Here is an 11,521-nt window from a genome sequence, read left to right as displayed (position 1 = left end):
CGTTAGAATTTTCCTGCATGACTGTATTTAGAATTTTCCTAAAAAATATTGAAGGACATAATGAAGCAGTAAGCAGTGGGGAATTACTACTTTTCAAAATCCATCTGGATATATATCAAATTGAATTAAAAAGCTAGTACTATTATGTCCTTTCAATTTGTCTCTTTAGTATAAATTATATATTTTTTATTTCAATATTTTTTAAAATATGTTTAAGTATTTTTAAAAAAATATCAATATATTAATAATTATTTTCAGTAATTTTTTTAAATAAAATTTAATAGAAAATAAAGAAATAAAACGAGAGGACAGCAATAGTATTCAAATTAAAAATGAAAGTGATGTGTACCTTTGAACATGAGCAGGGAAAGACAGACGTGACCCCATCTAGTTTTCCTAATCTTAACGTAGGCATGCAGGCAGCAGATTGCAGAACCCATTCTCTCTCTCTCTCTCTCTCTCTCTCACCCGCTGCTGACTTTTTGACTCGTTCTACTGGTATGGTACATCGAACAGCTCGGAAAGAGAGTTGACCCAGAGAGAGAGAGAGAGCGCATCCCATGCCCACGTGTTCCCCTCTCTCTTTATAACCATCCTACTCTTGCCACGTCACATTTCCCTAACCTGGGCCGTCTCAGATAAAGATTGTTCCTGAATAGCCTCTTCTCTCCTTCCACGGTTTACCAAGACTGTCCTTTCTCTGCACTTTTCGTCCCACTGGCTTGAGTGGCTTCCCCCTTTTTTTTCACTCTGGTGAATGACTTACCCACACCAACCACTCGCTCCCCCCTCTCTCTAACCCTCTGACCTGCTAGGAGTCGTCTTGACACCCAGAGAGAGGTGTTGCTGCTTCTCCTTCTTCAATGTTGTCCAAGTTATCGAATATATATAGAATCCTCACCTCTCTGCCCGTGAATTTTTGGCTGTAAATTCTTTGTATTTAATCCTCCGGCTTTGAATTTTAAGGAATATCATAGAAGAATACATATTTTCTTCCCTAACGGAGTCTGCGTTTGCTCTCTCTGCATCTGTTTTCGGTCATTTGGTTTAGGGTTCGTGGGAAATGAAGTCCTCTCTGGGGAAGCTGCGGAGACTCGCGCTGCAGAAGAGCGATGCCAAGGATAAATCACACTTTCTACCCTCGGCACACTTGGATGAGCTCGCTCAGGCTGCTAGGGTAATTCCCCAAACTGCCCTCATTCTCACTCTCTCTCTCTCTCCCCCCCCCCCCCCCCCCCCCCCCCCCCCCCCCCCAAAATACAAAAAATAAAAGTTTTTGGCTGTAATTTATTACGAATCCCGTAAATTTTAAAAATCCTATGCTCTATACTAATTGAAAGCTTCTTGACGATAGCTCCAGATTTTCCTTGGAAGCTAAAATGAGATTCGGTAGTAAATTCAAACATCTTTGCCTATATCTCGGCGAAATATTGATTCCGTAGGCTGAGTTTTTTTTTTTTACAATAATACGAGAAGATTACGGCTTAACTTGAATTATTTTGCAATACATTCATTCCATGAAAGGGTGAAACTATGTATTTTCTCGGAGTATAATGGTCTTTCAACAAAAGATTCAGCAGAGCTCCAGAATAAGTTTACACTTTGTCTTGTGCTCTTTGTGCGCGATAATTTGTATGTATGTGAACAGTATATTATATATATATAGAGTTTTGCTATATACAAGCACAGTCGCGTACTAATCTGTGTACCAATACTGATTCATTCATACTTAAAATTTAAATTAACACTGTTTTCAATAAAATCTACTTTTTGACCAATCACATCATATTGGTACACAGATTAGTGCACAATTGTGCTTGTAACTATATTTTTCCATATATATATTAGTTTCTATGACCCTCTTTCAATTATGAATTGTTGTTGCGTCCTAATAACGTCAACATTTGTAATTTACTATTAGCTGCTTTGGGTTGTGAGTATGATTCCAAATCATGTGTCATACGAATCTGTAGGTTAGAAGTGTGAATTTTATTCAGCTTGTGGGTGGATATGTACGGCAATGATATCATCACGAAAGGAAACTTTATGAAGGCTTAAGTAATGAAATTGTGAATTACAAATAGAGTGAAACAGTTGACTGAGATTACCAATTTCAGCAGCAAAAATAGCTATGGAACACGTGGTTTTTGTTGCGCTATCACATTTATTGTTTACCATCAAAACCTTGTATTCATCTGGTAGATAATGGAAAAGGACGGGTTTTATTTCTATCAATTGAGGTTATTGTGTTCATCAATCCAGATGAATGAATTTTGATTGTCCAGCTAGTTCATTTCCCTCATGAAAGCGTTTTTTGTTTGTTTTATATTATTCCTTCATTTTCTTAGGACATGCAAGAGATGAGAAATTGCTATGATAGCTTACTTTCTGCAGCTGCCGCTACTGCAAACAGTGCATACGGTAACCATTTTACTGCAATCTATGCAAAAGATCTCTAGGTTCCATATTTTGCTTTTCAATGATAAAACTCAGAATGTACTTTGACGACATTCAATTTGGAACATTCTCTGAGGTTGTTTTTCAGACCAAATAGTGTTATTTGGAATAGAAATTAATTTTGAAGTCCTAAACAGCACCAAACATCTCAACAGAAGAAATTTCAACTTATTAAGCCATATCCATGGTTTCTCATCTGATTCGATATAGGTAAATTGAATCCATACACTCACATTACTCACATACTATCACTTACAAAAAAATTAGACACATGCAAGTATTGGCCATTTTGATGTATTGTGCCTTATCCTATGTAACCTTCATATTTAAGTTATGACTGCCAATTTTTGATATGGTAAAAAATCTAAACTTCACTTTACTCGAGTTATACTGTTGCAGTATGTTAAAAACATTGATAAGTTATTGAGTTTTGGGATTGGTTGAAAAATGCATATCGAAATGTCATAAATTACTTGTTCAGCTGAACATCATTGAATCTCCTATTTGACTCCACATGCACTTCCAGAATTCTCAGAGTCACTGCGGGAGATGGGTGCTTGTCTTGTGGAGAAGACCATGTTACATGATAATGAAGAGAGTGGTGAGCGAGTAAATTTTTTTGACTTGGTTTTCCCCCTTTTTTTTTTTTTTGGAGGGGGGGGGGGGGGGGGGGGGGAACTGGTTAGTGTTTTATTCATCTGGTTGAATTTGAGGTGTTTAAAATCATTTATAGCTTGCTTTAAGTTTTCCACATTTGTCAATAGGTAATGTTTTGCTAATGTTGGGGAAAGTGCAGTTTGAACTTCAAAAACTTGTTGATAGCTATGTAAGTGCTTATTGTTATGGTGTAATCTTCAGCTCTTCTGGTGATATCATTTACTATTGCTCCTTCTACCTCATACTTGACCTTTTTCCTTTTGTATATCAGCGTGCTCATATATTAATGACAATTACAAACCCTTCAGAGTCTCTTCTCAACGATCTTCGGACGGTTGAGGTTTGTTCACATGCTTTTCTCTCCTTTTATTATCATTGGAGATTTCACATAATTTTCTTACTTGGTGATAACAAAAAGGTACCAAATGAAGTGTTGGTTGTTGAAATGAAGATCGTGGTGGTGATAATGAATATGTATGGACCTTCATCAAGCTATATTTAGACATTGGTTTTTGTTGTTGGGCTTGGATTAATGTGTTTGTTGGCTTTTCACAGGATTGGATTCAGTTAGTTTCTATGCTGTTTATGATTAGCCTGAGATTTCTGATCTATTTTCTCTAATAAACTTGCTGACTAGAAAGAATTATCTATTTTAGATATTGGTAGGCTGTTGAGAGGCCAGGTTTTCTGACCTGCCAAGTCATGCATTTTGATTGACCCCATCTGACATGTCAACTTCTGAAATATATTGGCTCAGTGATCGAAAAGTTGGCTAGACCTCCAATGTATGTCAGGTTGGGAGTTGGTAGTGGGTTGGTGGAATCCTGACCAGATGTGTATTAAAGGGCACAACTTAGCTTTTCTATAGAAGCCTTGCTTTAAAATAAATAAATAAATAAATAATAATAATAATTAAAAAAAAAGAAAAGAAAAAAACTAGAACTGGACAGAGAATTCTACCACTGTAAGGATCAATCCCTTATGTCCTCTCTTTTGGCTCTCACAGTCGTAGGTCGCAAACTCTAGCATTTTCCCTCGTCGCCATCTATTTCTCATAGCATTTTTTTCTCATTAGATCCCCTATAAATTCAAAGCCTTAGTTTCCAACAGTTGTACGAGCTTGATTCGTAGAACCTCTCTGCATTTGCTTAACTAAACTTACCATGCCTTAGGTGTGATGGTTTGATTTATGTTTGGATCTAGTGGCTTTGTCATGTTTCTCTTCTGATATGAAGATCATATTGTAAAATTATTCCAATAATTTGTATAGATTAAGAAGGATATCTTTTGATCTTCCAATAGGAAGTTTGGGGATTGTCAATTCTGACCCCTCAGAATTGGAAGGTGGAATGTCAGTTTTCTGAGACGATCCATCTCCACAAGAACACCCCTAGATTTTGTTCAGCTCGCAAGGGGATCGTCAATTCCAACTCCTCTATGAGGGGAAGGTGGATTGCTAGTTTTCCGAGATAATCTTTTTTTGATAAGTAAATGATATTATTAATAAGGATAGGCATAGCCCAAGTACGCAAGATGGTATACAAGAGATAAGACCTATCTAGGTCGCAGTAGTGGAAACAAGAAAATTATGTAAATTTAGGCCGTTAAAATCTACAGCTATGGCCCACGGAAATAAAGTACGGAAAAATAAAGATCGAAGCTCCTCTAGTCTTTGCTCCTTATCTTCAAATGTCCGATCGTTACGCTCTCGCTATATGCATCACATAGTACAAATAGGGACCATCTTTCACACAGTTTTGAATTGTGGGGCCCCTCCCGGAAGTGTCCAGCTGGCCAATAACTCAACCACTGTGGCAAACATTACCCAATTGAACTCTACTTGGCTGAACCTTCAATCCACAAGGCTCTAGCTATCCCGCAATGTAGCAAGAGATGATCCACTGTCACTAGCTTTCTTGCACATACAACACCAATCTAAAATAATGAATCGGCGCTTCCTCAGATTTTCAGTTGTCAAAATCTTGCTCAAGGCAGCTGTCCAAGTGAAGAAGAGTGCTTTGGGGGGCACCTTATTTCTCCATATTCTTCTCCAAGGGAATTGAGTATTCAGTAAATGTGTAAGGGACTTATAGAAGGATTGAACTGAGAATGCCCTTACTTGCAGGTGTCCACCAAAGCTTATCGGCTCTTAGTCCATTCAGCTTCACAAAAAAAGCCTCAAAGATGTCTACATCCCAACCTTGGGCCGCTCTATTAAAGGTGACGTTCCATTGGACTTGGTCCCTCGATCGAACCATGAGGTTCGCCACTAAAGCTTCCTGATCACATGCCATCCAAAAAACGGAAGGAAAATAGTCCTTTAGAGCCTCTTTCCCACACCATATGTTGCTCCAAAATTTTATCCTAGTACTTGCACCTAGCACTAAGTGTGTACAAGAAACTGACAAACCAGTCGTGATCGACACAGACCGACCGCCGGAGTCTGAAACTGCCAGGGAACCGGTCGGCTGGCGGCAAAAATTTAACCAAACCGACGGATGGTCACAATTTGAGGCTGGCTCAAACCGCTGAACTGGCCGACCACATATACTTATTTCTTTTTTAATCTATACCTATATAAAACGACGCCGTTCTACTTAAGTTTAAGTGGAACGGCGTCGTTTGATGCCTTCAGTTTTGTTTAAAACACATCTAAACAACGCCGTTTGTATTAAACCAAACGGCGTTATTTTATCTATGAGAAACGAAAAAAAAAATAAGTAGAACAACGCCATTGGATTTAGAAACAAATGGTGTCGTTTAGATCTTCTTCTTCTTCCCTAATTCACGTCCGTTTCTCTTTCTCTCTCTCTCTCTCTACTCTCTCAGAGAACCAGCACCGCTAGGGGAACCGAGAACCGACCGTGAACTGCGAGAGAACCACCGAAGTAGATACAGACGGTTTTCCTCCTCCCCATTGACCGGTTATTGTTGTTTGCTCCGGCATATCTCACCTTGTCGGTCAGCGTCAGTTTTACCCAAAAATCGTGCCAATGAGGTCGGTTTTCACCCCTACCTAGCACAAGTTTAGTATGGCGAGGAAACACCCCCCACCCTCGTCTAATGTGCTTCCAAACCCACTCCATAGGCCTTGTTCACCTCTCTAGTACACCAACCACCACCCCCTCCCCCCCAAAAAAAAAGAAAAGAAAAGAAGCTTCCGTGTTTGCAATCAACCACCAATTTCCACAGGACTTCTGGTTCCATATCATATCTCCATAGCCATATCCCAAGTAGGGCCCGATTGAAAGTTCTCATATTTTTTTTATCCCCAACCTACCTGAAGAAATTGGCCTGCACACCTTGTCCCAACTGACTAGATGTAACTTGAAGAACACCCCTAGATATTGGCTCCTCCCCTCACTTGGGCAAGTGGCTTAGGCTTTCTAAGATCTAGTGCCTTGAAGGTGCCTTTACCTTTGACTGCATTGGTGATAAAATCCTTAGTAGTCTTTGGCTTTTAATTATGATATTTTCAGTCCAACCAATTAAACGCTTCTGCATCACTTGCCTAGGAAGGTCCTGATCTCCTTTTCTTTTATCTAGTCATGTTGACTATACTGATTTAGTTTATCTGGGCATTGATTTGTGAACAATGCTCACCATCCCTTGTATTGTTTTCTGGTGCAGGAGATGAAGATACATTGTGATGAAAAGAGGTCCTTATCATTCTATTATAAACTATTTTGTCAGATTTGGAAGTAAATTTTTTCTAAAGGTGGTACATTATGTGCAGAGATGTATATGAATACATGATGGCACACCAGAGAGAAAAAGGAAGGTCAAAAAGTGGGAAAGGTGAAAATTTTAATGTACAGAAATTGCAAGCAGCTCATGAGGAATATAATGAGGAGGCATCCCAGTGCGTTTTCCGGTTGAAATCCCTTAAGGAAGGGCATTCTCGAAGTCTTCTGACACAAGCAGTTCGTCACCATGCGGCTCAGGTTTTCTTTCTCTCTCTACAATTTCAAAATTTAAGAACTTCACTGTTCTTATTATCTATATCTTTTTTCCCCCCCTTTTTTTTTTTCCTGCTTTGTGTTCAGTTGACTTTCTTTCGAAGGGGACTCAAATCACTGGAGGCTGTTGAACCACATGTAATATGTATCACGGAACAGCACCATATTGATTACCAGTTCAGTGGGCTTGAAGATGATGATGGGGAAGATGGCGAAGATGATGGTGAGAATAGCTATAGTGCTAATGATGCTGGGGAATTGAGTTTTGACTATAGAGCAAATAAGCAGGGTCTTGATGGTGTTTCCATGTCAAAGACTTCAATGGAGGTGTGTATCAATCGTGATTAAAAATATGTTTTGTTAACTATACTATCTGGGCCCAAAGGTGCAAGGTGAAAACACTCAACAAGTTTCTCTTGTTGGGAACCCAGCCTTTCCTCTAAAATATCAGCAGGTTTGATAGGTTTGGTGGCTTGATTTAAGCAAATATCAACCCTAGCCGTGGTTGTAATCAATAGCTGTGACCCCTAGGAGTTCACAAAAAAATAAAAATAAAAGCTGATCCCTATATATTAAAAAAGAGTAATGCTACATACAGTCATTTTTGCGCACTCCACTGATATGATTGGCTGGATTAATTTTTTTTTAATACACAACCAATCATATCACTGAAGTGCACAAAGGAGTCCGCAAAAATGATTGCATATAGAATTTTCCATTAAAAAATATATAGAGGGATATGGAAAGTTTTAAAAGCCAGGGGCTCTATAGTGATCACTGTGTTAGTTGGGACCTTTGTTTTTTGTTTATTCTCCTCATGAGCTACTGCCATTTGGACTCTTTAATTTTGCTTCTATTATTACTTATAACAAAAAAAAAAAATTGCTTCTATTATGTCTTTTTCATGTGCCTATGATTTGGTAGCTTATCCCCCCAGGTGGATGAAGTGGGCCGGTCATTTGCCCAGGCGTCAACCGCAGAAATTACAGAGGTATTGTCCTTTATGCCTTTCATTGGTGGATATTTCTTGTGAATTATACCTTGTGATTTAACTTTGAGCTGCCAAAGCATAAAGTGACAAGCATAAATTACAGCCAAATCCACCAGTTTCTCTTTACCTATGATAAAGACCAGCATGCTTGGCAGAGGGGATAGGTGAGGAATCACATCATAGGGAGAGATGAGGATTTCGGGAGCAAAGGAAAGGAGGGATGAGATCTCTTTGTGGGATTCTCTTTGTTTTTCCCTGTAGTTGACAACTAAACTTGCACTGTATTTTGAGTTTCGTCATGTAACATTCAGCTTCTTGAATTACTTATAAAAAAAAAACATTCAGCTTCTTGAATTTGCGTCTTAAAACTTCCTTGTGCAGATGAGTCTTGACAAAAACCAAGAGGATGTCAGAGTCTCGAGTAGAGAACCTAGAGTGGGTAGCCATTCAGCTCCAATATACGCTGAAAAAAAGTTCGATCTGGCAGAAAGGTTAAAAAATATGAAACCGGTATCTACGCACACATATGTTCTGCCCACACCTGTTGATATAAAGGCTTCAAGTTCAACAAGAGCAAGTAGTGCAATTCCCCAGGCAATGCAAAGTGGTCGCATCCAGGATTTCTGGTATTCTTCCACATTGGAAGATAAGAAGCATGAGAAGGATACCAGCAATGGTAGCTTGTCGGGGCATACGATCTTAAAATCACAGTCAGTACTCAAGGAGAGCAACAGTAATACCTCCATCGCACTACCCCCTCCTTTAGCACATGGAGTTTTACTTCCACAGCTAGATGCATTTAATGCTTCAGATACTAGAAAAATCAAACGACGAGCTTTTTCAGGTCCATTTGTTAGTAAGCCAGGGTCAACAAAGCCTGTTTTATCTGCCAGTGGTCCCATTGTGTCTACTGAATTGCCCCAAGTAGTTCCTGGAATGATTTCTCGGTTGCCAATTCCTCAGCCTTTTTCATCTCCAAAAGTATCCCCAAGTGCTTCACCTCCCCGTGTTTCTTCACCCAAGTTAAGTGAGCTTCATGAGCTTCCTAGACCTCCTGGTTCCAAGCCAGCAATGTCTTCTGGTTTACTGGGTCACTCTGCTTCAGTGGCCTTCAGAAATCAGGAGCCATCTGGAATTAATAAAATCCCTTTGGAGGCATCAATTGCTGCTTCTCCACTTCCAATTCCTCCATTAGTCGTCCCTCGGAGTTTCTCTATACCCTCAAGTAGTCAGAGAGCAATGGCAATTCATGTTGCAAAGCTTTTAGATTCTCCTCAAGTTCCTGGCAAGGCTAAAGAAGTTGCTTCACCTCCATTGACACCTGTTTCCCTCTCAAAGCATTAAGGCGGCAACAACTGTTACTGAAGTGGCCTCTGAGTCTAGTCAAATCCGAGGTGAGTGAGGTATCATTTTGGCCTAGAAATTGGCATGTCCATCTGCTAGCTGCATCACATTGCTTATGGTTTTCCATGGTTGATAATCGACATTGGAAAACTCCAGTGCTTCAAGTATTTTCAATTTCTTAGGATTAAACTGGTACCATATGTGTCAGTTGTAGGAATCTTCTATTGGTCTATGCCTTTTTTGGATGCGATTTTTTTGTGCGTGATAATCACATTTTATCGCAGCTGCATTAGTTACTTGGGATGCCAATATTATTTCTTAGTTGGGAACATCTTCAGTAAAAATGCAGGTGGAAGCTGGTTTTTCTTTTTGAATGTGGGTCGGCCTGGCAGAAGATTGTTTTGGGCACTTATCTTCATGTTGGGTACGGTTTTGTAAATATGATGTTTTCTGCGCTGTTTAGTTTCTCATCTCAGTTCTTGTGCATTGTTTGTGTAATTTGATAGTGATGAGAACTAAACTATACTCACTTGTGGGAGACATTGATGAGAACTAAACTATACTCACTTGTGGGACTGTAATGTCTCACTTATATATTTAAATGAAGAATTTGCACCAGGCTATCACCCCTAATTGTTCTCCGGACCACTTTTTAGAGTTTTTGTTTGCTTTGAATGCTTTCAATCTTGATCGATTCAATATTATGATAACTAATTTTGGAATTTTCTTCTTCATTTCTATTTTTTATTTTATTTTGGACTGTTGAGATTTTCAAACTTGGCTTTAAGACCAACTACATTTTTCTATTAATTATCTGGACTTTTAGATTTCTCCCATTGGCCATTTGGGATGGAGTTGGGCGCGGGAGAGAGGACCTTGGGAGAACACGAGAAGTTTCCAAGTTTGGTTTTTCTTCTCGCACTTTGGTATTCCCTACACGAGCCCTCCCCCACATCAGCGTCTATGAATATATATGTTTGGCTAAGAATGATGGGAATATCACTAATCCCACTCCCAAATTCAACTATATGATTGTTAACCTCCACTTGTCCAAACAATAAAAAAAGAAAACAAAAATGAAATGGACGGGTAACAATCTCTCCTTTCGGCTGCTCAAATGGAACAGTGAGAGTGGGCCAAGTCTCACATGCAATTAATGGTAGGCATGGATTGGCACGGCAATACCCAACAAGAGCGTGGGCCAGAGCTGCCTTTTATTTTATTTTATTTAGGCTTCATTTTAGGCCACACGTCTCTTGTGCTTGACAAGAGATGCATGCAGCGTTTCTGCTTTGAGCGGCGCTGAAAATTCGGTGCCAATGGGTACGGAACAGTCTAAATTATTATTATTTTTTTGTTTTCTTCAATAATCTTTTAAATTTTTGTGAAATTAAAAAAAAAATTATTAACAAATATTTCTTTAATTATTAAGTAAAAAAAATTACAAAAAAGTTTGATACAAAATGTATGTACAATTTTTTGACGGCTGTCATTTATCTCACCATATTCATTATTTGTAAATTTACATCCATTCCCACTTGATTTGGGATGGCGATAGGGTTGGTAAATTGTGTTAATAGGTTGTGTTTATGTTGTGTATATTATACTGTATAGATTAATCTAAACACGATCCATTAAATTCAATGGACTAGATTTTCAAATCCTAACACAATCTATTAAAATAATAGATTGAGATGACCCGTTTTAACATGTTATGAATTAATTAAAAATATATAGGCACAATACGACCTATTTTGATCTGTTTATGTAAATGGGTTGAATTAATCCAAATACTTCATTTGACTTAATTGACATAATTTTATACAAAAGTTAAAATCACAATATATCTCAAAAATATAAAACTAACTATATAAGTCCAAAATCGCAATTCAAATAATAAAAATACCCAAATTACATCTAGAAGAAGTGTGGGAGGCTATCATGACTCATAAAAACTGACTCAACTGAAATTTAAGAGAGAGCTAAGAAATACAAAATAGGGTTATGGTATTTTTGTCTTTAGGTTAAAAAATATATAATTGTAATTTTGAGTAAAAAATTGAATGGGTCTAAACGGATCACTAAAAGGTTAAGCAGGTTAACACATTAGAGA

The 11,521-nt window shown here is 38.4% G+C and overlaps 1 pseudogene; it reads left to right on the top strand.

The window, feature by feature from the left end:
- The first annotated feature begins 621 nt into the window (after positions 1 to 621).
- On the top strand, positions 622 to 10,041 carry LOC122307149 (annotated as a pseudogene).
- Positions 10,042 to 11,521: the final 1,480 nt, after the last annotated feature.

The sequence above is a fragment of the Carya illinoinensis genome, chromosome 4 (assembly GCF_018687715.1).
Source record: "Carya illinoinensis cultivar Pawnee chromosome 4, C.illinoinensisPawnee_v1, whole genome shotgun sequence".
In the NCBI taxonomy this organism is placed as follows: domain Eukaryota; kingdom Viridiplantae; phylum Streptophyta; class Magnoliopsida; order Fagales; family Juglandaceae; genus Carya; species Carya illinoinensis.
Note: the sequence above shows the minus strand (reverse complement) of the source record. Positions and strands in the feature narration are given on the sequence as shown.